The following is a 24,926-nucleotide window of genomic DNA, read 5'->3' as shown; positions in this document are numbered from 1 at the left end:
AGAAAACGATATGAAACGCATCTGGTCAGAGATGCATCTACGATACATTGTCAATGGATGTCAACAGCGGAATGTAGTTGAAAATCAACAGATTGTTGCCTAGCTGTCCAAATTACATTTTAATCTTATCGGTTTTCGATTTTACATCATTGTAAAATTGTTGGGCAATTTTGGGCTCATTGTTGGGCAGTAAGTAAGAACATTTTCTCCTATGTTTTTTTTTTTTTTCTTCTCTACTCCCCTGGGCCGGACCGACTTGATGGTATTACGCCACCCAGGGGAGTGTCCGTTACTCTAATAGGCCCTCCCCGCCTACCGGCATGGCAGGTCAGGCCTACCGGTGGCTCTTTTGAGATTTTTTATTCTCTATTATGTCCTCTATGGAACCACATCATACCTGCAAGTCGTGATGTGACTCCCGGATCTTTTATAATACTCTCTTGTCCCTACAGCACACCCCAAGGAGTCCTTAGCGGATCATTGAAACCAGCACACCTAAGCATGCTGGCTTTCACCGCTGAGGCTGTCCACCCAACCTAACATACTAGAAACCTATACTTCTTTCATCTTCATTCTTCTGTTTTAGTACTGTCTTTATATAATCAGCGACCTTCCTCCAGTTTTCCTTACTGCTGAGCATGAAATCCACGGTCTCCTTCGGCGTTTTTCCATGAATACCCGCGTCGTGTCTTAGTCTAATCCATTTATTACATACTAAAAACATATGCTCAGAATCATTTCTCCTATGTTAATACAAACTCGTCTACACGCATTGTCTATTAACGAATAAAGAACGTTGCTATAAAATAATGCCAACTACAAAAACTTCAGCACATGTCCTGGAGTCTTCCGCATTATTACATAATATACTTACTCACGAATTAGCTGTAGCACGAGTATTAAATACAAAATCTGTAAACAATTTGTAAACAAAATCTGTAAACTAATTATCATAGTTTTCTTTTCGTTGAAGTGTAAATATTTCTACATAGTCCCACCAAAAACAGTTAGAAGTAATCAAAATTAATGGTCGAGTACAATATTCCCTAGTAGTATTTATTGTTACTTTTACACCGCAAGTCCAAATGTACTAGGAAAATTAGTGCCTTACCTACCATATCATTTCTAAATTAAATGCAATCTTTAATATATATATATATATATATATATATATATATATATGCGTGTGCGTAGGCGCACGCGCTCGCGTTTTCATAAGACTGGTAATTAATTTAGTTCAATCTAGCGATAAAAAGTACTTTACTGTATAAGATAATTAACTCAGTAGCAGACGACTGCTCGGTATTAAAAGTTATTGCCACTGTAATGTCAACCTAATAAGAAAGATTATTTGTAACCGCATCGCGGTAATTGACACTAGTAGTTACAGCAAGTCATAAGTTAATTAAAAGTGTTTTTACAGGTTATACTGCAGTTCCTGACGAAACAATTTTTTAATTCCATTATTTCCAATAATAAGAATTCTTATTTATAATAAGAATAATGATTTTTATTAAGTGAAATAAGAATATTACTCCTTGTAAATAAAGAAAGATAAATAATGTAAATATAAAATAAAGTCCTACAAAATATAATGTATTTAAAAATGTAATGCATATTTTTAAAGTAAGACTTATTTTATATATTTGAATGATAATACAAAAAATTATAATATTATAATATTATAATTTAATTTTAATATTATCTTTTAATTTTTTACATATCTGTGTACGCTAAAACGAACGGGTTGTATACAAAAATGCCAGTGCGCGCAATTGTCGCATAACCTTCTTAACATCAGACGCACAAGTATAATGTTACATAAAAGTCGGGGATTTAAATCATATTTCCTATTAAGGGAACAGAGATTTATTCTGTAAATAGGAAATTCTGAGATAAATGAGAACTTTGTCCGAACCGACCGAAAAATTTATTGGAGATCATGAAATTTTTCTCTTCGTGAGGATCATAACGTTTATCAGCTTTGTGCAAACATATCTCAAACATTTAATATAATTAAAGTTTCTGTACATCATAAATTTCAAACCAAAATTAATAAAATTTCAACGATTCAGTATTTTTTTTAGTTCAAAAACCGTCTATTTTAACATCTATTAACCAAATACATAAAAAAAAACCATACAAAAGGAATACTTCCGTACGAAGACAGAATATAAACAAAAGTTTATCCCGACACAAAAGGGTTTGCTTTTGTGCTGAAGATCGATAGACAAGGTCTATTCATGTAGTTTAATGTTATCGCTATTGTTTCCCGGTTCTGCCTTTAAGCTAAAACTTGTAGTTAGGTTCTAATTAACAAAATATGCTGAAGGCTGGGGAATCTACGGTACCGACCTACTAGTCCCGACTAAATAAAGCTGCTCCAGATATCCGAGAGACTTGGATTACAAACCGGAAAGCGAACGATTCAACTCACTGTAATAAAAATATAAAAAATACTTGTTAACCTTTTATGTACGGAGAAACATATCTTTTGTTCATTTTTCAACACTTTTTTATTTTACTCGTTTTATTTATCGAAATCGGCACAAATAAGGTAGTAATAGTTGAATTTTTTGGAAGAAATATAGTGTATATATATATATTAATATTATTATTATGTTTTTACGGCCAACATGGGACCACTTAAGTCAATTTTAGTTGGATCTTTTCTGAGAAAAGCGTGTTATTTTACTCTTCCAAGCTGCCCAGTATTTCTTCATCCGTTCAGATCTTGCTTTCTTTTCTTAATCTGTAAACACCCTCTTCGTTGTATTTTGTCGTTTGTCTGTCTTTTGTTTAAATCTAATGCTTTTGTCTCTTAGCTTTGTAACTTTTCCAGTTTTATTCTGTAGGTCGGTCAGGGAAATTCCAAATTCTTTCATATCTTCTCTAATTTCTTTGATCCATCCTACTTCTAGATTTTGAAACCAAAGCATTTCAATGATATTTCTTGACAGTCTTGTTTCCGGTGTGCTTATGAGATGCCGAAGAAAGAGATTTTTTTTTCCGCATAGTATCAGTAACAGGCTCTGTTTCTCGATACACCACCTCATTTGGCACAATCCACCATCGGCCTTTCTTTTTGGTGTTTTTTATTGATACACGTTCTGACAATTCTCCTCTCTATTTTCAGAATTTTATCAATTCGGTTTTTCTGAGTGATTTGAAAAGGGTCTCGCTTCCGTAGGTGACTTCTGGCTGAACTACAGTTTTATAATGTTTAAGTTTTGTTTTAGCAGAAAGGCATTTTTTGTTATATGCTGACCAAGTTAATTTTTGGGATTTAATCATTTTATTTGTCCTGTTTTGCCATGTCACATTTTCATTTAAATTATCAGTTATTATTTAAATTGTTTTACTATTTTAATTTTCTGACTGTTTACCGTAATATGCTCTATTACCAGAGGATCTATGGTCATTAGTTCAGTTTTTTCGAAAGAGAAATGAAGCCCTATCTTTTGTGCTAGGTTTTGAAGGCTCATGAGTTGTGTTTTGGCTTCTTGAATATTATTTGCTAAAAGAGCGAGGTCATCTCCAAATCCTAGGCAATTTAGTGTGATGGAGTTTTTTTAGTACCCATCTTTATATTTTTGGGATTTATTTCATACCATTTTCTCATGAAAAATTCGAGGGCGAAGTTAAAAAGGAGTGGTGAGAGGCCGTCTCCTTGCCTCAATCCAGTTTTTATGTGGAAGGGTTGAGAGAGTTCACCTCTGAATTTCACTCTGGACTGCGAATTGGTTAAAGTTATATATATATATATATATATATATATATATATATATATATATATATATATATATATATATATATATATAATATGTCGTTGATTCATAATCAACGCCAAGCAAAAGCTACTGAATTTGTATACATGTTCTTCATACGGTGTAAGTGAACACCAAGAAAGGATTTTTTGGAAAGTCCAAGTTTAATGGATTAAAATGCAGTAACAATGAAATGTACTTTTTTTTAATTTCTCGGTAACTAATGAAGATATGAACTTCATTTTTGGTGTGTGCAATCTTCATGTGAATATTTAAAAACAAATTTCTAGACTTTTCAAAATTCGATCTTGAAAGGGTGAAGAAACGTAATAAAATTTTGAACAATGATCCCAAATATGTTCCCATTTCCGATTACACTAAACGAGATATTTCCTAGATTTTGGATTGAAAATGCTCTTCAGATAAATATCTAAAAAACCCTTTTTTAAGGGGTGCAACGGCGTACGGAGCGGTGACTTAACCAGCATAGCCACTGCCACTGTTATGTGCGACGCGATTGGTTGTACCTACCTCCGGTTGCTTGATAAAAAAAAAAAAAAAAAACGCGAAGGGAAACGCAAGTAACCATATAGCACACGGGCGAGACCGCATCGGGGATGCTAGTTTTATTATAAATGAAATAAAATCATTATTTCATGTTTACTTTACCTTCGAGATCGGTTTACTGAACCGTAGTCTCCGTATAATAAAATAGGGATCATAGTGAATTATAAATTTTTAAATATACAAATACAAAAATGCGGGGATATATTGTAGTCGTTATTAATTATTCCTTATAAAATGAACGGGAAGACTTAGAGGAACGAAAGGAAAGGGTTGACAGTCGAGAGTTAGAGTTGAAATGTCGAGATGATTAATGTATGAAGTGACCCGGTGTGCCTGTCTGGTGCTCAGGGCTTAGGGCTCAGCACTATTTTTAGTTACGGGATGACTGTATACAAGGGTGAACGAGTAGTGGAGGGTTGAAGGGCGTATGAAGAACCACACCCCATCTTCACTTCAATGAGCCTACAACAGCCGTGTACTTACACAGAGAAAGTACTTAGAGGAAGAGAGGATGAGAACAGCGTATCGGCCTGATTTGCAACGCTAAAACCCTACCGATGAAATACTTCAACCGTTTGAGTACTGCACACTACAGAAGACCACTACCTCATCTGTACTTCTTCAGATTCTACCCAGTCTTCTTCTCACTCAATGAAAATAAAATGTCATGACAAAAAGTGTCTTTCACGTAATACTGTACTAGGGTAATGCTTACACTGAGAATGTTAAAAATGGAGCTGTTCTATCCATATCAAACGTTTTTTGTGTAACCAACTAAAAACATAATTATAATTCATTACTACTGGTCATTTTTATTTGAAATAATATTTAATCATAATAATTATTTTTATAAATGCATGAAATAAAAAAAATAAAAAACAGATATCTTTTCAAATCGTAACTACTTTTAGTCTATTTAGCCGATATAGGCGCTTTTCGTTTAGTACTTAAAAACATGAACGTTGTTGAATGTAACTCTCAACTAAATACAATGCTCAACAAAAACCAACAACCAATCCACCAAATTAAAACCAGATCGATTCTAAAATTACTTTTAAGAAATCTTAAACTGTACAGGAAGGTAGTAAAATTTTAGTTTAAATACGGTGTAAATAGATAAACATATACAGGCAGGGTGATTCAAAGAAACGGGAAATTTAATAAATTAAATAACGTTAATGAAATATTTTTTTAGAAAATGAATTTTATTTCATGTAATTGTAAAAATGTTGCCATTTTAGGATACATACATTTTAGTTTATTTTTTAAAGATGTCATCTTCCAGGTGACCTCCTTTTCTACGTAAACACTCACGAAGTCTCTTCGTTAAATATTTCATGGTTTGACGTAACATCTCGACTGGAATTTCCGCAATTGCTTCTCGGATCTTTGCCTTCAGTTCTTCCGTTGTAGCAGGTCTACTGTGGAACACTTTGCTTTTAAAGTGACCTCACAAAAAGTAATCGCAAGCTGAGAGTCAGGCGATCTGGGAGGCAATCTAATATCACCAATTCGTGAAATGACACGTTGTCCAAACAATCGGCGTACAGCTGCCATCGATATTCGTGCAGTATGTGACGTTGCTCCGTCTTGTTGAAACCAGGCTGTGTTAAGAGTCGGTGGAAATCTCTTTTGTTGTTCCACAACAAAGGTTTCAAGCACGGCTACGTAGCCAGCCGAGGTCACTGTAATCGCAAGACCGTTGTCATCCTCAAAAAAATAAGGGCCTATTACACCGTAAGATGACATAGCACACCACACGGTCACTTTCTGGCAGTGCAACGGACGCTGGTGTAGCTGCGTAGGATTTTCTTGTGCCCAGTATCTGAAATTTTGCTTTTTAACAAATCCACTGAGGTGGAAATGCGCTTCGTCTGACATCCACAGTTCGTGAACAAATTCTTCGTTATCATTTATCTTCTGAAGCATTACATTACAGAATTGTGCTCGCACACCTGCATCGTTCGGTTTCAGTTCCTGGACGATCTTCAACTTGTACGGATGGAATTGCAAGTCCTTCACTAACGTTCTTCGAACACTTGAACTATGCGATTGTAAAGATGCTGAGAGACGACGGATTGACCGATGTAGACTTCGTGTGACAGCATCTTGTAAAGCTTGAACATTCAGTGGTGTACGGACGGTTCGCTCACGGCCTGGAGGTTTCTTTTTCATTGCCGAACCGGTTTCCTAAAAATTAGATATCCATGTTTTAATTGCATGTGCTGATGGAACACGGTCGTGCCGCACCACTCCAAGGATTCATGACAACTAAATGGCAGGTTAGGTTAGAGAGGCTGGCGCCACTTATCATGTGGTACCAATCGCCCACGGCTACCAACACAATTTTCAAAATTTCCCGTTTCTTTGAATCACTCTGTACGTTTTTAAAAAAAATATTTTTTTAAATTTATATATTGTCACACAACGGTGGCATCTGTTACAACCAGTAAAAACATCACATCGTCTTTGTTACTTATTTAACTGACCTAATTACCCGATTTATATAACTGAGGCTTTGCAGACGATTGAGTAATGCCCAGACAAAGGTCAAGCAAATCTTTAGCGTTATTTGGGCCCCAACAACCGAACTGCAGAAGTCATTCAAATCGAAATAACTATTATTTTACTTCGATTTGAACTAAAAGCCTTTGGGTTCTATACCATCATAGAACAACAGCTGTGCTACAAAATTAAAATATTAATAAAATTGACAAAAACGAACCATCTGGAACGTCGTACTAAGCTATCTAATAAAAATTACTGTTGAGTAATTTTATCAGTTTATATTTGTACTAACATGATTTTTATCTATGAAAGAAAATAAACAAATTTTGTAGTAAAATAAAACAAATATATTCAAACAAGTCTTGTATCAGTGAAATAATTAAAGGAATTTGGGGTGGGGGGCTTGGTGTCTGATTTAGCACAGGAAATTCAGGGAGACGGCATATAGTTGTCTTGTACACCGATTTCACCTTGAATTACCACTATCCGTTCAGAACTAATGCGTAAGAAATTACAACTGTAAATTACACTATTGGTAGAGTAAACGATACGCTAACGCACGATTACAATAACCATAGGAATGATACATTTGTGGCGTATGAAAAATGCCAAACCTCATCAGAACCTCCCGAATGAAAGTTACAGAAGATACTCCATGGAGAACGGTCGTCTAATTATAACAAGCACATAATCCCTAAATTTAACATAAACATAAATATTTTCATTCATGTCATTAGTTATAAAAATATCGTGAGAATAAAATTAAGAAAGGAATATTAATTTTGAAAGAACAAAATCAGATTAAAATAAATACCTCATTTTTAAAACTGGCCGATACGATACACGAACTCAGAATTCATTCTGAAACAAAAAAAAAATTTATAAGAAATATAAAAAAGATTACAAACAAATAATAGCAATAAAAAAACGATTTTATAAATCCAATATGTTGTTTATTGAAATCGTTGACTGTTAACGGTATAGAAGTTCAAAATAATATAAAGGGTAGATAACATTGTAGTGAGAGTTGACTGACAAAAGCTTTTTACAATTATTAGTTGAATAAATGGACGCCATAGTATCGCAACAGAGACTATCTTGTTAAATTTATACTCTCGTCGGTCACCATAAAATGCGAGATCAAATGTAATTAATACGAGATCGCTAAACTACGTCAATTTACGTGTTGGTTTACGAAAGTAAACCAATACGTAAATTGACGTTGAATCTATAAAAATAGCTGAGCACCAAACTGTAAGTTTTTGATAAATTATACACTACATGATTACGTGTACACTTCAATGCTGCCTAACCCTTACACAAAATTAACTATTTTATTATTAATCAATTCACTTTTTGCATATCCTTCAGTTGTTGTGATTTTTTTTTTGTAAACAGTGCTCTCCCATGTAAAATTATTAATTCAATAAACTTATATTAACATCAGTCAACTTTTTCGGCTGACCTATTTTAATTAAAAGTTTTGTTTGATATTGTAGATATCATTAAATAACAGGATTAAAAAAAATATTACAACCGCAAATTTTTTTACTTACAATTATTCACAAAAATCTTATCATTAAATCCACATCATTTTATTACGTTCAAACTAAAAAGAAGGAAACAATGAAATATCATAAATTATTCAAAGAATCAGATTTAAAATGTTTGATTACTAAAAATAAACACTTGTATTTCTCTACATCGGTGTACCTACTTGGTAAGTGTAATTTCTATCTCTTTATTTTAGCTTCTTTTAAATTTTACTATTTAAGCAAACATTTTATCGATCACAGATATTACTCGTATTCATTCATTTATGTTTTCACAACATATTTTACATATATAATATATATATATGTAAACACATTTATAAATTTTATCTTACCGTGGGGCTGGAAAATATAATCTTTAGACACAATTGAAATTCTTCAAAAGAAATGAGTATTCGGTTAAAAAATATTACGCTGATTTTTCTTCTTACAACATATGGCATCTAAAGTCTGACAGTTATCAGTAAATTATCTATCCAAAAGGAGGTTTAATGAAAAGTACGGTATTAACAGAAAACGAAGATAAGATGATAGATTGGGTAGGCAGTAAAGAGGCGTGAAGGTGTCATAATGGTGGCTATTTCACCATTGTCTGTCCACCATTAGTCCGTCAGCATAGAGCCAAGCTAAGATAAATGACTCCTGTTCACGGGATGATTATTTTTCTTACTACAGCTTACACTTTTTCCAGCTCTGACTTTCAACATGACTTGTTTCTCTCGCAGTTTTTTTTTTCTTTTGAATAATAAAAGATTATTATTAATGGTACAAAATAAAAATCTCTTGCGTCAAAATTAGCTTTAATAACGAGGCGAGTGAACATTATTCAAGTCGTTCAATGACTTTAAAGAATGATATTCAACTTTTAACCTAGTTAAAATAAAATCTGTAAGCTGTTACATTTTTAAGTACTAAGCAAAGTTACTCTGTAAATTTCTGAAAATAAACTAAAATATAAATATTAAAAAAAACCAAATATAAGAAAGGACAAGAAATTCTTGTTTATTTATTACTTTGCCCGTTACCGGGCTAGTAATGAGAAGATATATAATAACCGAAAAATTGATTTATAAATAAATAAAATTATTTCCAAGTACAATTTAATTTTTAATTCCAAGAAAATTAGATAATTTTTTATACGGTTTTGGAACATTATTTCGACTACCGTAAGAGGAAATTTTCCTTTATTTAAAAAATATATAAAAGTCAGCGGTTGTACTGAAGCCAGGTCACTTGTACAAAAACTAACATTAACAATAGTTTTACAAATACTTCTTTCTTTTTCCTGTTTAGCCTCCGGTAACTACCGTTTAGATAATACTTCAGAGGATGAATGAGGATGATATGTACGAGTATAAATGAAGTGTAGTCTTGTACATTCTCAGTTCGATCGTTCCTGAGATGTGTGGTTAATTGAAACCCAACCACCAAAGAACACCGGTATCCACGATCTAGTATTCAAATCCGTGTAAAAATAACTGGCTTTACTAGGAATTGAACGCTGTAACTCTCGACTTACAAATCAGCTGATTTGGGAAGACGCGTTAACCACTAGACCAACCCGGTGGGTTACAAGTTCTTATGGCATTCCCCCTCTCATCCTGATTGCTCGCATGAGGAAGAGAGTGGAGGAAGGGGAAGACTGGATAGTGGCGCGTAGACGGCTGTTCCAGGAACCGTTGGACCAATCGACGACTGGAAGATGGACCCACCAATTAATAAGAGAGGTCGAACCACGGGTCAACCGCATGTTCGGGGACTTGAACTACTGGTTGACCCGACTACTGACGGGCCATGGCATGTTCCGAACCTACCTCCACGGTAGGAGAGGAGCAGATGACGAACTATGTCGATACTGCGGAGAGACCGATACCCCAGAGCACGTCATGTTCGAATGTAGGCACTGGGAAGGTGAACGGCGCAGATGCGTCAACGTCACCGGAGCTATAACAACTGACACGATAATACAGGTGATGTTAAGCAGCAGAGATAAATTTAACACTGTGGTGAGATACGTAACAGATGTATTCACAACCAAAAGCAGAGAGGACGGCATGACAAGAGATGAGGGATAACCTCCACAAAACAGCGTCAATGTGTAACATACACTACTGGTGGTTAGGAAGACTACAAGACGTAAACTAAACAGAGAGCGAGGGGTGAAGGACAGCCCTCTGCAGAGCCATCACTCGTCTGCAACTGAGCGGATGGGTGCTGGTGATGAGGAACGGGGACTCTTGATCCCCCTGAGGCCCAAAGACACCCCTGAAGTTATGCTATGCTTGACTATTGATCCGGTCTCGGGTGGGGAGATACGGTGAAATAGGAGTTTTAGTCGGTAGGGTACGGGCACACATAGGTTCTGATAACATCTAGCCGAACCTGTACGAGTCCGATACTCCCCCACTTTGTGAGGGGTACGTAAATGGTATTTTTACGCAAATAAAAAAAAAAATAAAAAAAAAGTACTTAGAACAATAAAAACAGAGTAGTCTATATTTTATATTTTTAACAGAGAAATGTTTATTTTAAAATTGGAAACTATATCATCACGACTTATTTTATTATAATTAGCAACCCCCCCCCCCCCAGTTATTATTTTTTTTGTCTTCAGTCATTTGACTGGTTTGATGCAGCTCTCCAAGATTCCCTATCTAGTGCTAGTCGTTTCATTTCAGTATACCCTCTACATCCTACATCCCCAACAATTTGTTTTACATACTCCAAACGTGGCCTGCCTACACAATTTTTCCCTTCTACCTGTCCTTCCAATATTAAAGAGACTATTCCAGGATGCCTTAGTATGTGGCCTATAAGTCTGTCTCTTCTTTTAACTATATTTTTCCAAACGCTTCTTTCTTCATCTATTTGTCGCAATACCTCTTCATTTGTCACTTTATCCACCCGTCTGATTTTTAACATTCTCCTACAGCACCGCATTTCAAAAGCTTCTAATCTTTTCTTCTCAGATACTCCGATTGTCCAAGTTTCATTTCCATATAAAGCGACACTCCAAACACACACTTTCAAAAATCTTTTCCTGACATTTAAATTAATTTTTGATGTAAACAAATTATATTTCTTACTGAAGGCTCGTTTAGCTTGTGCTATTCGGCACTTTATATCGCTCCTGCTTCATCCATCTTTAGTAATTTTACTTCCCAAATAACAAAATTCTTCTACCTCCATAATCTTCTCTCCTCCTATTTTCACATTCAGTGGTCCATCTTTATTATTTCTACTACATTTCATTACTTTTGTTTTGTTCTTGTTTAATTTCATGCGATAGTTCTTGCGTAGGACTTCATCTATGCCGTTCATTGTTTCTTCTAAATCCTTTTTACTCTCGGCTAGAATTACTGTATCATCACCAAATCGTAGCATCTTTTATCTTTTCACCTTGTACTGTTACTCCGAATCTAAATTGTTCTTTAACATCATTAACTGCTAGTTCCATGTAAAGATTAAAAAGTAACGGGGATAGGGAACATCCTTGTCGGACTCCCTTTCTTATTAGGGCTTCTTTCTTATGTTCTTCAATTGTTATTGTTGCTGTTTGGTTCCTGTACATGTTAGCAATTGTTCTTCTATCTCTGTATTTGAACCCTAATTTTTTTAAAATGCTGAACATTTTATTCCAGTCTACGTTATCGAAAGCCTTTTCTAGGTCTATAAACGCCAAGTATATTGGTTTGTTTTTCTTTAATCTTCCTTCTACTATTAATCTGAGGCCTAAAATTGCTTCCCTTGTCCCTATACTTTTCCTGAAACCAAATTGGTCTTCTCCTAACACTTCTTCCACTCTCCTCTCAATTCTGTATAAAATTCTAATTAAGATTTTTGATGCATGACTAGTTAAACTAATTGTTCTGTATTCTTCACATTTATCTGCCCCTGCTTTCTTTGGTATCATAACTATAACACTTTTTTTGAAGTCTGATGGAGATTCCCCATTTTCATAAATATTACACACCAGTTTGTATAATCTATCAATCGCTTCCTCACCTGCACTGCGCAGTAATTCTACAGGTATTCCGTCTATTCCAGGAGCCTTTCTGCCATTTAATACTGGGAGCCTTTCTCCCAGTTGTTAATACGCATTATTTACATCGTAATAGATAAATAAAGCCGTAAAAGATGTTAAGTGATCGTTAACAATATTCAATGTTTTAATACTACGTAACGATGAATACTTTACTAATTCATATTTGGAGTAATGTTAAGCTCTAAAATTGTTTAATAAATCTATTTTTAGATCCGATGCAGTAAAATTGAATTAGTTTTATGTTGATAGACGTAAAATGTGCTTATGTAATGGTTAAATATGTATTGTAGTTGTCAATACAAAAACCTTTAATAAAATACACAAAAAAAAAAAGAAATAAATTCTATTTAAAATCGCACACTAATTGTAAACTAAAGTACGTATCTGTTTATTCTGTCTATTAAACCAGAGTTCTTCGTTTGGCAACCGAGATGTAATTAAAGAATTAAAGTCAAAGGAAAAAAATGCCAATCGAGTTCACTTTAATTCTGATTTTTTTATATACTCTATGCATATAATAAATTCTAAATTGCTATCGCCTAACTAGACAATAAAGGAGTTGAACACAAACACTACCCTCACTACTATCACATGAATGATTATCAGACGCTATCCCGGAATAATCTTCCATGCTAGTCTATTATCGATTACTTTAGTAATCCGATTACTCGGATAAATAAAGGAGATGAAACAAAGCTACTCTACCGGCATACCTATCCGATAGTAAAATGGTGGAACAATCGATCACTCTTTCTCTACTGTGCTGTTCCCATTAAAAAAAATAATTTATATCATCCCTAACTAATAAAAATAAACACAAAATTTTAAAGACGACCGAATCTATTATTAGGGATTTTTAAAATTGTTGTTAAAGAAACACTTTAACGCAACGGCTAGTATCCCCTAACTGTTATTTTAATTATTAGCATTTATTTTTTATTTTTTTTATTTATAAAAATTAATAAACGAAATGAGAATTAAAAATAAAAACTAAGAACTCTACTACGCCCACAAAATAAAATTAATAATTCTTAAAACCTATAAAATAAAAACTACCTATAATACAGTGAAATCATTTACTAAAATATAACTTAATACTAATTCATATCAGAATGGTTACTTTGAAAAGAAATCATACAGGGCGATTCTTTCAGAACCAAGAGCGTTTTATAATTATGTTAATATTTGCATTGTTGTTGAGACAAATCTATTGCCCAAAAAATTGTCAATTACGCTCGGGTAACTACTCGTATTATCTACAACAGATAAATCTGCGTAGCTAATCCTAATAATTAATAAGTGCGTGCACTCTAACGTGAATATAATGTATGCAACAGAATACAGTGTAGTATGAAAAACATTTTCAATAAAGCAAAAGGATAATAAAGATAATATTAATGATACATGTCGACTACACTTATTCATTAGTACAGCAGGAAGAATTAGAGTTATGATATTTATGACTTTCGATGATTTGTTTGTCTTCAGAGGGGGAAATGGAAAAAATCTAAAAGATGTAATTAAATTTTCTATGAATGTAATATATACGCTAACTAGTCCGTAACTTAAAATGAAATTGAAAATAATTCAAATGTTATAATAAAATTATATAAAATAAATAGCTTGTGCGTAAGAATAGATATATATAATTAACGATGAATAATGCTATGTCTTAGCCGGCTGAGTGTATTTAAAACATCAATTATTATTTAATGGATTTACGATACCGAAAAACAACAAAGGAAATCCGTGAAGATTCCCTTAGAGAATGCGCTCAAATTTGCTTTAAATATTTTCTACTGGATAAATTAAAATAAAGGTCGGAATATAATACGAATTACTTTTAATAAGAATGATTTTTAGAAATCCTAATAAACAAAAATATTCCTGAACGATATCATAATTTGTAAAAATATTTCTAGCGTATAGATAATTAGAATCATTTAACATCTTTAATTAGAATCCGTCAACAACATTTTTAACGAGAAGTAATTTTTAAAATTAGAAAATAAGATAATAAGGAAGAGACTGAGTGAAAAAACGTATAACTCCGTTATAGATTACCTAACTGAAGCTTTTTAACCAAGAGTCAATGTAAAAGTATTTTTAATCAAGAGTCAATGTCAGCCATGTCGAGGCAACAGCACACAACAAAATCATTGATATAGATATACATCGATATGATTTTTTTTATTGTTATTGAAAAACTCATATAATTTGTATAAGCTTATTTAAAAAATCGGTTTTACTTATTTCATAAATAACAGTTTTAAATATTTTGGAAAATATTGAAAAACAAACTAATTATCAAAGGACTTGTTTTTCTTTAAAAAGAATTCCCCGAGATTTGACTCGGCACTCATAAAAAAAATAAAAAAGTCATGAAAGTATACTTTTTCTTTTTTTCTGTTTAGCCTCCGGTAACTACCGTTTAGATAATACTTCAAAGGATGAATGAGGATGATATGTATGAGTGTGAATGACGTGTAGTCTTTTACATTCTCAGTCCGACCATACCTGAAATGTGTGGTTATAATTGAAACCCAACCACCAAAGAACACCGGTATCCACGATCTAGTATTCAAATCCGTGAAAAAATAGCTGGCTTTACTAGGACTTGAACGCTGGAACTCTCGACTTCCAAATCAGCTAATTTGGGAAGACGCGTTCACTACTAGACCAACCCGGTGGGTTCATAAAAGGATACTAAAGGACAATTATTGAACTGAGTTTTTTTTCCAATAAAACTATTCTGGAAAAAAAAGCCTTTTAAGTAAAACTATTTTTTTTTTACGGGTCAACAATTATTTAATTGGATTGAAGCCGTTTTTCCATTCTTTTACTTAAAGTAATGTTGTAATATCTACATTACATCCTATACCCTAAGTTATCCGTTTATTATACACCGATCTTCGACTTTTGAAGAAGTTTTATTGTCTACACATTCATCTTTTCTTTTCTTTTTCTTGTTTATCCTCCGGTAACTACCGTTTAGATAATACTTCAGAGGATGAATGAGGATGATATGTATGAGTGTAAATGAAGTGTAGGCTTGTACATTCTCAGTTCAACCATACCTGAGATGTGTGGATAATTAAAACCCAACCACCAAAGAACACCGGTATCCACGATCTAGTATTGAAATCCGTGTAAAAATAGCTGGCTTTACTAGGACTTGAACGCTGTAACTCTCGACTTCCAAATCAGCTAATTTGGGAAGACGCGTTCACCACTAGACCAACCCGGTGGGTTTACACATTCATCTACTACCAAACTAACTACACTTTGATCTCTTAAACGTATGGCCCTATCCTGGTTCCTTTGAACAATTCCAAAAACAGTAATCTATATCAAGACATTTTTCGTTTCGTACTTTAAAATCAGACTTAATTTTCAACTTTTTTCAGGTAACATATTTTAAACGCCTCAATTTTTATCCTTTCTACTTTTCCTACAATTTAAACCGTAGCAAAAGTTTGAGAAAACAAAATGAAGTTTAACATTTTACTGAAAATAACATATTGAAAGTATTCTTAGTAATTTATAATTTACATTCTTAGTTAAATTTAATTAATAAGTATCGACTTCGTAAAAGTAACTGTTAAAATGTATCAAGAGCTCTCTTTATTAACAATTCTATTATTTTAAGCTGTTGACTAAGAATTTTTATTATTATAATTATTTCATGTATTTTTGAAAAGAATAACATGATCTTACTTCCTAGAGATCTTAAAGTAAACTAAGAACATTATTTAACTTATTTTGGAAACGGACTTTTATTTTTGAACTTAAAACTCCTATTACCATAATACTGAGGGAAAAAAAGATAATTGTAAATATAAATCAAGAAATGTATAAAATTTTCGAATGTAAATGAAAACTGACGTTCATTTCTAGGAATTTAAAATTGTATACAAAAATCTTTATCAGCGATAATATATAATGTAATATCAACAAATCTGAAAATGAAGTTATTAAATATAAAAATCTCTAGTATTTATAGAATTCAAAACACTACTAATGTTGTATTGCCAGATATATTTGATATAAGCTTCATGTAGATTAGCATTTCGAAGAACTTCAATCAGGATGTAAAAGCACAAAAAAAGTTGTTCGTTTCACTTATTCCTTTGTATATATATATATATATATATATATGTGTGTGTGTGTGTGTGTTTTGTTGTTTTCAAGTAAAAAGTGTACTATAAGGACGCGTTGTTGGTGCCTAGAGGGATGAGGCAAAGGAGAGAGGGTTTACGAGGAGGGCGTGTGTGATAAGAGACTGGAGAGGAAATGAGAACTGGTACCGAACTGAGATAAAACCAGTGAATGGGAAATAGGGAACAACAAATTGAAATAGTGGGGCAGAATTTAGATGTAACACGACAGCAGGCGAGTAGCTGAAACTTAATTCAGATACGACCAACGCCGCAGTCTGATTTACAACAAAGTAAGACACGCGTTAACACACTATTACACATGCTGCATACACATTCACATATACGCAATATCAACAAACTTGATAAGAAAGACAGAGTTAACTCACGCCGTAGTTAAAATATCTCTTTCTCAACAGTCGATAACAATAGAAAATTAAAATCGATAAAAAATATTATAGTATATCTCAAGTTAATGGTAAAATACACGAAATATAATCAATTTAAAAAAAATTAACTGCAGGATTATGAGGAAAAAATTAATCCAGAACCGTGTATAATCCTGGGAACAGCTCACTGAACTGCGGTATGAGTCTGTGCAGAGTCCCCAGCTAGCACCGCATTAATTTCTTACATGCAAAACTAGTCGGCTAAATTACACAGCATTCCTTCGAGTAACACTTCCTTTCCATTAATCGGATGGGAATGCTAGGTTAAATTTCAAAAAACAAATTACGTAAAAGCCGTTTAAAACTTTATTAATTTTCGGTTGAAATTTTTGCATCTCTAGCAGGTAAATCGAAGGAAAAACACACACACACATATATATATATATATATATATATATATATATATATATTTGCCGCAAGAGGCAGCACTTTATACTTTATACAACTTATATATACTTATACAACACATATATACTTTCTTTTTTGCTGTCGCTTACTTGAATATGCGTTAGTTAATGATAATATTGACATCTTTGAAAACTAAATTCATCACACATATCAACGTGATGTAGTATAAGATTCAACTGTATTGTGGACTACTAAACATTTAACTTGTTCATTTAATTGTTTTATGCATAGATTAAAATTTCCTTACGTTAGCTCTATAATTTCTTATCTTTTTATTACTTTATATAAAAGTAAAGAAATCGTTTTTATTTGTTTGCTTTGGGCAAATTAATTTTCAGTGATCTTTTTTCGTTGTTATACTGAACAGAAAATTACATAACAAATTAATATAAATTTATCACGTTCGGTACACACTAAAATTTATTTGATTTATTAGTTAGTTGTAAAGACTTTTTGTAAAACTTCAAACGCGATGCAGTGTTACGTTTGTGTCTATAATACTCGTAAGTTAATAATTAATTTAATTTCATTTCTTTCTTTTTTTGTTGCATGCATATTGATCCGGGTTTTAAACCTACATTTATACTTTTATCGGTAAACAAAAGAAGTACCAAATTAAAAGCATTTAACACAGGTTTTTTTTTTTGTCTTTAGTCACTTGACTGGTTTGATGCAGCTCTCCAAGTTTCCCTATTTAGTGCTAGTCGTTTCATTTCAGTATACCCTCTACATCCTACATCCCTAACAATTTGTTTTACATATTCCAAACGTGGCCTGCCTACACAATTTTTCCCTTCTACCTGTCCATCCAATATTAAAGCGAATACTCCAGGATGCCTTAGTATGTGGCCTATAAGTCTGTCTCTTGTTTTAACTATATTTTTCCAAATGCTTCTTTCTTCATCTATTTGCCGCAATATCTCTTCATTTGTCACTTTATCCACCCGTCTGATTTTTAACATTCTCCTATAGCATCGCATTTCAAAGGCTTCTAATCTTTTCTTCTCAGATACTCCGATCGTCCAAGTTTCACTTCCATATAAAGCGACACTCCAAACATACACTTTCAAAAATCTTTTCCTGACATTTAAATTAATTTTTGATGTAAACAAATTATATTTCTTACTGAAGGCTCGTTTAGCTTGTGCTATTCGGCATTTTATATCGGTCCTGCTTCATCCATCTTTAGTAATTCTACCTCCCAAATAACAAAATTCTTCTACCTCCATAATCTTTTCTCCTCCTATTTTCACATTCAGTGGTCCATCTTTGTTATTTCTACTACATTTCAATACTTTATCGAATGCCTTTTCTAGGTCTATAAACGCCAAGTATGTCGGTTTGTTTTTCTTTAATCTTCCTTCTACTATTAATCTGAGGCCTAAAATTGCTTCCCTTGTCCCTATACTTTTCCTGAAACCAAATTGGTCTTCTCCTAACACTTCCTCCACTCTCCTCTCAATTCTTCTGTATAGAATTCTAGTTAAGTTTTTTGATGCATGACTAGTTAAACTAATTGTTCTGTATTCTTCACATTTATCTGCCCCTGCTTTCTTTGGTATCATTACTATAACACTTTTTTTGAAGTCAGACGGAAATTCCCCTTTTTCATAAATATTACACACCAATTTGTATAATCTATAAATCGCTTCCTTAGTTGCACTGCGCAGTAATTCTATAGGTATTCCGTCACAGGTTTACACAGGTAAACACAGGTTTAAGAGGTTTAAAATATAAGAAATTATCAAAATTATTACCGAGTACGAAAACCTGATTATCAAGAAAATAAGATTTATTATGTGAAAGGTTAAAACATTATCATAAAAGAAAAAAGAGTGGAGAAATCCTTCGAACCAGTCTAATATAACTAATGATAAAAGATAATAAATAGTTAATACATTACTCTGTCAGGAATCATTGTATTGATACGAGTTGTTTGAATTATCTATGACACTGTTCTTAGATTTGCTCAAGTTGAATTTAGGAAAACATTTTAACGGGCAAAATATAACAATAAAGTTTAGAAAAAATGATTTAAAACTCGTATAGGAATTTTTAACAGCCTGCCAAAGTATTCTACACGAATTTCATAGGAACTGTATTAAATTTAAAACGGAGACTTCCGAGGTGGCAATAATTTAATATTTAACACATTTTATTTATTTGTATTTCTCGCTCTCTGTATGTGTGTGTGTGCGTGTGCGCGCGCGCTGTAAAATTACTACACTAATTTAAAGTTGCTACTAAGAAGATTAAACAATTAAATTAAAAGATCCGTAATACTATAAAATACACAAGATTTATAAAGATTCATAAACTTAATTATTTTTAGAATTATTTAATCATATCTTTCTGTTACAATTAAAATTTTGTTTAGTAGGAGACAGAAAGAAAATATAATAACACACTTTTTTAATTTTTGTATTTTTCAGCTCTCAAAACAGTATGCGAAATATTTCTTATAATTATCAAATTAATATTTCATTAATTAATCAATCGCTTCTTTATCAGAAATAATAACAACTTTTTTTTAAGCTAAGAAGAAAATTAATATCATTCATTATCGTTATTCGGTCGTTACGAATTTGTGACGATAATTTAGTTGCAACGATAAACCTTCCACGCCGGGCCAGATTTATATTTGTCGTCCGTAACGTCACATAGTATTCCAGTGAGATTATGAAATTTGATTACCCCAGTTGTATAAATCAGAACTGTAGGTGGTGCAATAAGAGGAGTAGCTGCGGGTTGCGGATAGCGTGTTAAATTAATACTGTCGAGAGAGCGATGATTTCATTTCGTCTTGCGGCTGAGCAAATGCGTTGATTTATAATACAAAATTTACTGTTGTTGTGTATATACGTACATATATACATACAAAAACACGAAGATATTAATGGATGCACTCGCTACGGGGTTTATACGTCAGAACGGGTCAGGTGATCGGACGAGAAGCGTTTGAGTATAGTCGATTTAATCAAGAGCTGTACTCACCCCACACGTAACCCTACTACCTAGATTGCGTTGTGTTATACCGTACAAACCTTCATTTGATTTCATTAGGAAAGTCATTTATTTGAAAAAGAAGACTGTCACGCGACGAGAACAGCGAGTATTTTCTATCTCCTTTTTCGGTTTCCTTCCAATTTTCCTTACTTTTGAAATGACAATCGGTCGGACGAATCGACCGACCGACATAGACCTCCTGAAGTTCTTTGTTCTGTTCTGAACGAGTGAGGTTCTTTTAATCGTAAAATTCATTGTCTGGTTTCGAGAATTTCCCCCTTCTAATTGACTTTCCCACTTAGGAAAGATTGTTTTAATTATAACCCTCTCGATGATGAGCCCCGACTTTATTCATTATTCCTGCTTTGATCAAGATCTACCGACAACCACCCGACTTCCTCATAACCTATCTTTCATTTCATACCCTTCAGCACTCGATCAACCCTAATTCTCCTTTGGCAACTTCTCAGGGCTTGGGTTAACCAATAGTAATATTTCAAACGGTTAACTCATTTACATAGAATGCCATTGATATAATGCACTAACATTTAGAAAATTTATTATAACCTTTTAATTAAAATGATATTATTACTAAAATAAAGAAAAATTAATTTCTTGTCGACGAAAAAAAAAATCCAATAAAAAAAGCAGTAAAATTGTCTAACAGGGAATATTTAATCATATTATGAAGATTTATTATACGATTTCATATTATACGATTTTTATCAAAATCATAATATTAAATTTTCATTAAATAATAATTAGACAACATGAGTTTTTAAACGGTTATCTTTTATTGCAAAGCATTAATTTACGAGCAAAACGAAACTACAATATTTACTAGAATAATAAATAAATTACTCGATAGAAATCTGGGAACGGTTAGTTTTCTGTAAATTTCTAGTCTTAATATGTATAAAGTAGTATCTGAAGTTACGTGCGTTTTTATAAAATAATCTTTTTGTCGGTAGAAATATTTTATATTTTGTTATTTCACTTTAGTGACATCTATTTTATTCGTATTAACCATTCCTCTTCCAATTAAACAAATTTTCAAAGTTTGTAGGATTTTCCTGTCCAATAATGTTCATTCCATTAATGTTTTTATAAATGTTCATGAATGTTTTTTATTTCCTTGTACGAAGTAAAGAAAGTGTTGCGATCGCGAAAAATGTCGGTTACCAGATTTCAACGGAAATATCCATTTTGACCATCCCTGAATCCAATTTTACTAGTTTCGGCGTGACCGTCTGTACGTACGTACGTATTTCGCATAACTCAAAAACGATTAGCTGCAGGATGTTGAAATTTTGGATTTAGGCCTGCTGTAACATCTAGTTGGGCATCTCCACTTTTGATTGCGATCGACTGAACCGAAAGTGTCCAGGAAAGGCCCAAAATCCAAAAAAAATTGGATTTTGTACTTTTTCTTAAATGCTGTAATAAGCCCTCATTGAGAACCTTTCAACGATATAAGTAGTACTTATTTTTATTGGTTCCAGAGTTACAGCTAAATAAAATTTTAATTAATGAATATTTGGATCTTAGGGAAAAGCACATCGGTTCGAAATTACTTCATCTCCTTTTTTAAGCTTTTTTTTTAATTTAAATATATTGATTTATTAATTATTAACCTCTAATTATAAAAAAATATTTCCGATGTATAATAATTCAATAATAACAAAAAAAAAATAAAAAATATCAAAAGTTTTTAATGAAATAAAATTTTATGTACTTTTCATTTTAAAGAAATGTGTAAATGTAATTTAATAGGTGTACAAGGAAGGCATGTGTTGGCCGCATCAGATTTTTTAATTAATGTTAGTTTTTAGATTTCCACAGAAGCTTGACTAATCTTTTTCTAAATTTTATTTTCATTTTCCTGTACGAGTCTCTCCTCTCTATTCTTCGAGAGCGCTCCAATGGCTCAATTACTCTGCCAATTAGCGATATCCTCCTTTTAATTATATATAAAAAAGTGTTATTTTAAATTATACTAATAATTAATCAAATAATTCCAAACCCGTACACCGAACAGCCAAAATACATCGATATTTATAAAGTAATGATTTAAGCCCATTAAACATTTTTTTTTTTTTTTGACTGGTTTGATGCAGCTCTCCAAGATTCCCTATCTGGTGCTAGTCGTTTCATTTCAGTATACCCTCTACATCCTACATCCCTAACAATTTGTTTTACATATTCCAAACGTGGCCTGCCTACACAATTTTTTTCTTCTACCTGTCCTTCCAATATTAAAGCGACTATTCCAGGATGACTTCGTATGTGGCCTATAAGTCTTTCTCTTCTTTTAACTATATTTTTCCAAACGCTTCTTTCTTCATCTATTTGCCGCAATACCTCTTCATTTGTCACTTTATCCACCCATCTGATTTTTAACATTCTCCTATAGCACCGCATTTCAAAAGCTTCTAATCTTTTCTTCTCAGATACTCGGATCGTCCAAGCTTCACTTCCATATAAAGCGACACTCCAAACACATACTTTCAAAAGTTTTTTCCAGACATTTAAATTAATTTTTGATTATTACAATTACACATATTATTTATTATTATACACATAATTATTACTATTACACATATCGCTTGCTATATTTTTTCAAGAATTTAACAAACAGTCGAGTGCAGAAGATTAAAGAAGATAAAGGTATTATAAATAAAACAAGTTCTCGCTACGAATAATAAATCTCATACAAACGGCTAGATTATGATAAATTATATTTAAAAATTTACATTTTAGTATTTTTAATGTTTACATAAAAAAATGTAATTAAATAAATAATATTGTTTTAGACTTCAATACAATACTTGAATTACGAATACATTTGAAAAAAGTAAAAATGTTAACTCAGAAAGAACTCAAAATATTTTAGCGCATTGAAAACAAATTACAGAATGTTCTAGATTATTTATATAAAAAATTCTACTTTTTAAAATGAACCTATTGTATAATAAATATTTTTATAGCAGTATAGCTTACGGTTATACAATTTGGCACACGTACGACTAATTAAATTTTATTAATATTTTCTATTCAAACGAACATAAACCCTCCGTGAATCATATTTTATTAAATATTTAAGCGTTTAATCGGGGAAAATAGTTGGCAACTACAAAACTGACCACGTGATAAATTAAAAATACTTCCCTTGCTTTTAGAATTTATTCTAATAATTTAAGTTCCCGTTTAACATATTTTTTTTAAAAATTCGATAAGAAGTGAGTATAGCAAAGAACTCCTCAACTTGAGTTGAAATAATAATTAAATTTTGACTTCAATATATAAATATTATTAATTAATCAATAATTATCGATTAAATTAGCGGCAATATAACTTCAATTTATTTAGGCAGCGATTTAAAAAGAACAAAGAAATATTAACACAAATAAGGTATTTGTTTTATATTATCAGAAAATTTATATTATAGTGGGATGTAAATGAGCTTTTTCCCTATTAATAAGGGTTAACGCTATAACACTACGGGTTTATACGATAAGAAATGTTAAGTAAAAATAAACTAAAATTAATCATTACAAAAAAAAGATTAGTCATTTTCTTATATTAGTTTTAAAAAAACCTAAATGTATACAGGGCTCAAGACCCAGCAACTGTACTTAAAAAATACAGTAAGAACAACACTACTGTAATGTCCAAAATAAAAATATCTGCTGTATTAAAGTATCATGAATTTCATTAAATAATATTCTAACGCCGTAGGATATTTCTAAGAACAAAGATACATTTTACGTTTTCATATGCTTACTACAAGTAAACGCACCAATACTTGCCTGACCGCATTCAGTAAACAAACAGATGTAGTGTTTTTTAAACCGAAAGAACGTCGCTGAGTAAATCTGTAAAATATTGGTATACGTTACAACCTTTTTTTCTTTTTCCTGTTTAGCCTCCGGTAACTACCGTTTAGATAATACTTCAGAGGATGAATGAAGAGGATATATATATGTGTGAATGAAGTGTAGTCGTGTACATTCTCAGTTCGACCATACCTGAGATGTGTAGTTAATTGAAACCCAACCACCAAAGAACACCGGTATCCACGATCTAGTATTTCAAGTCCGTGTAAAAATAGCTGGCTTTACTAGGACTTGAACGCTGGACTTCCAAATCAGCTGATTTGGGAAGACGCGTTCAACTGATTTGGGAAGACTAGATCAACCTGGTGGGTCATACCTTACAACCTGGATGTTGTGAAACGATGGTTTCACAACATTCAGAACGAACCGGAGGATTCTAGAAATTAAACGCTGTGAAGTAAGATTAGACATCGATTATCAAATCAAGATTAATGAATCGGTGTTTCCAGATAAGTTATGCGTCCTGGATGCGGTTTGCTGCACACTGTTAGCATTTTTCAGCGGTGTATTACCATAGCAATCCATTCCGCTCAAATAAAAAAATTCTAAAGTAACGCCAATAGTCTTTTT

General features: G+C 32.5%; 1 long non-coding RNA gene across 2 annotated transcripts in view; it reads right to left on the bottom strand.

The window, feature by feature from the left end:
• The window catches only part of LOC142318026 (uncharacterized), a 314,434-nt gene that overhangs the window by 75,038 nt on the left and 214,470 nt on the right, over window positions 1-24,926 (bottom strand). For both annotated transcript variants that reach the window (XR_012754779.1, XR_012754778.1), the window contains exon 6: window positions 7,657-7,703. This is a non-coding gene — a long non-coding RNA (uncharacterized LOC142318026). The remainder of the gene's footprint in view (window positions 1-7,656; window positions 7,704-24,926) is intronic.

Source organism: Lycorma delicatula, chromosome 1, assembly GCF_047948215.1.
Source record: "Lycorma delicatula isolate Av1 chromosome 1, ASM4794821v1, whole genome shotgun sequence".
Taxonomy (NCBI): Eukaryota; Metazoa; Arthropoda; class Insecta; order Hemiptera; family Fulgoridae; genus Lycorma; species Lycorma delicatula.
This window is presented reverse-complemented; position numbering and strand designations above follow the sequence as displayed.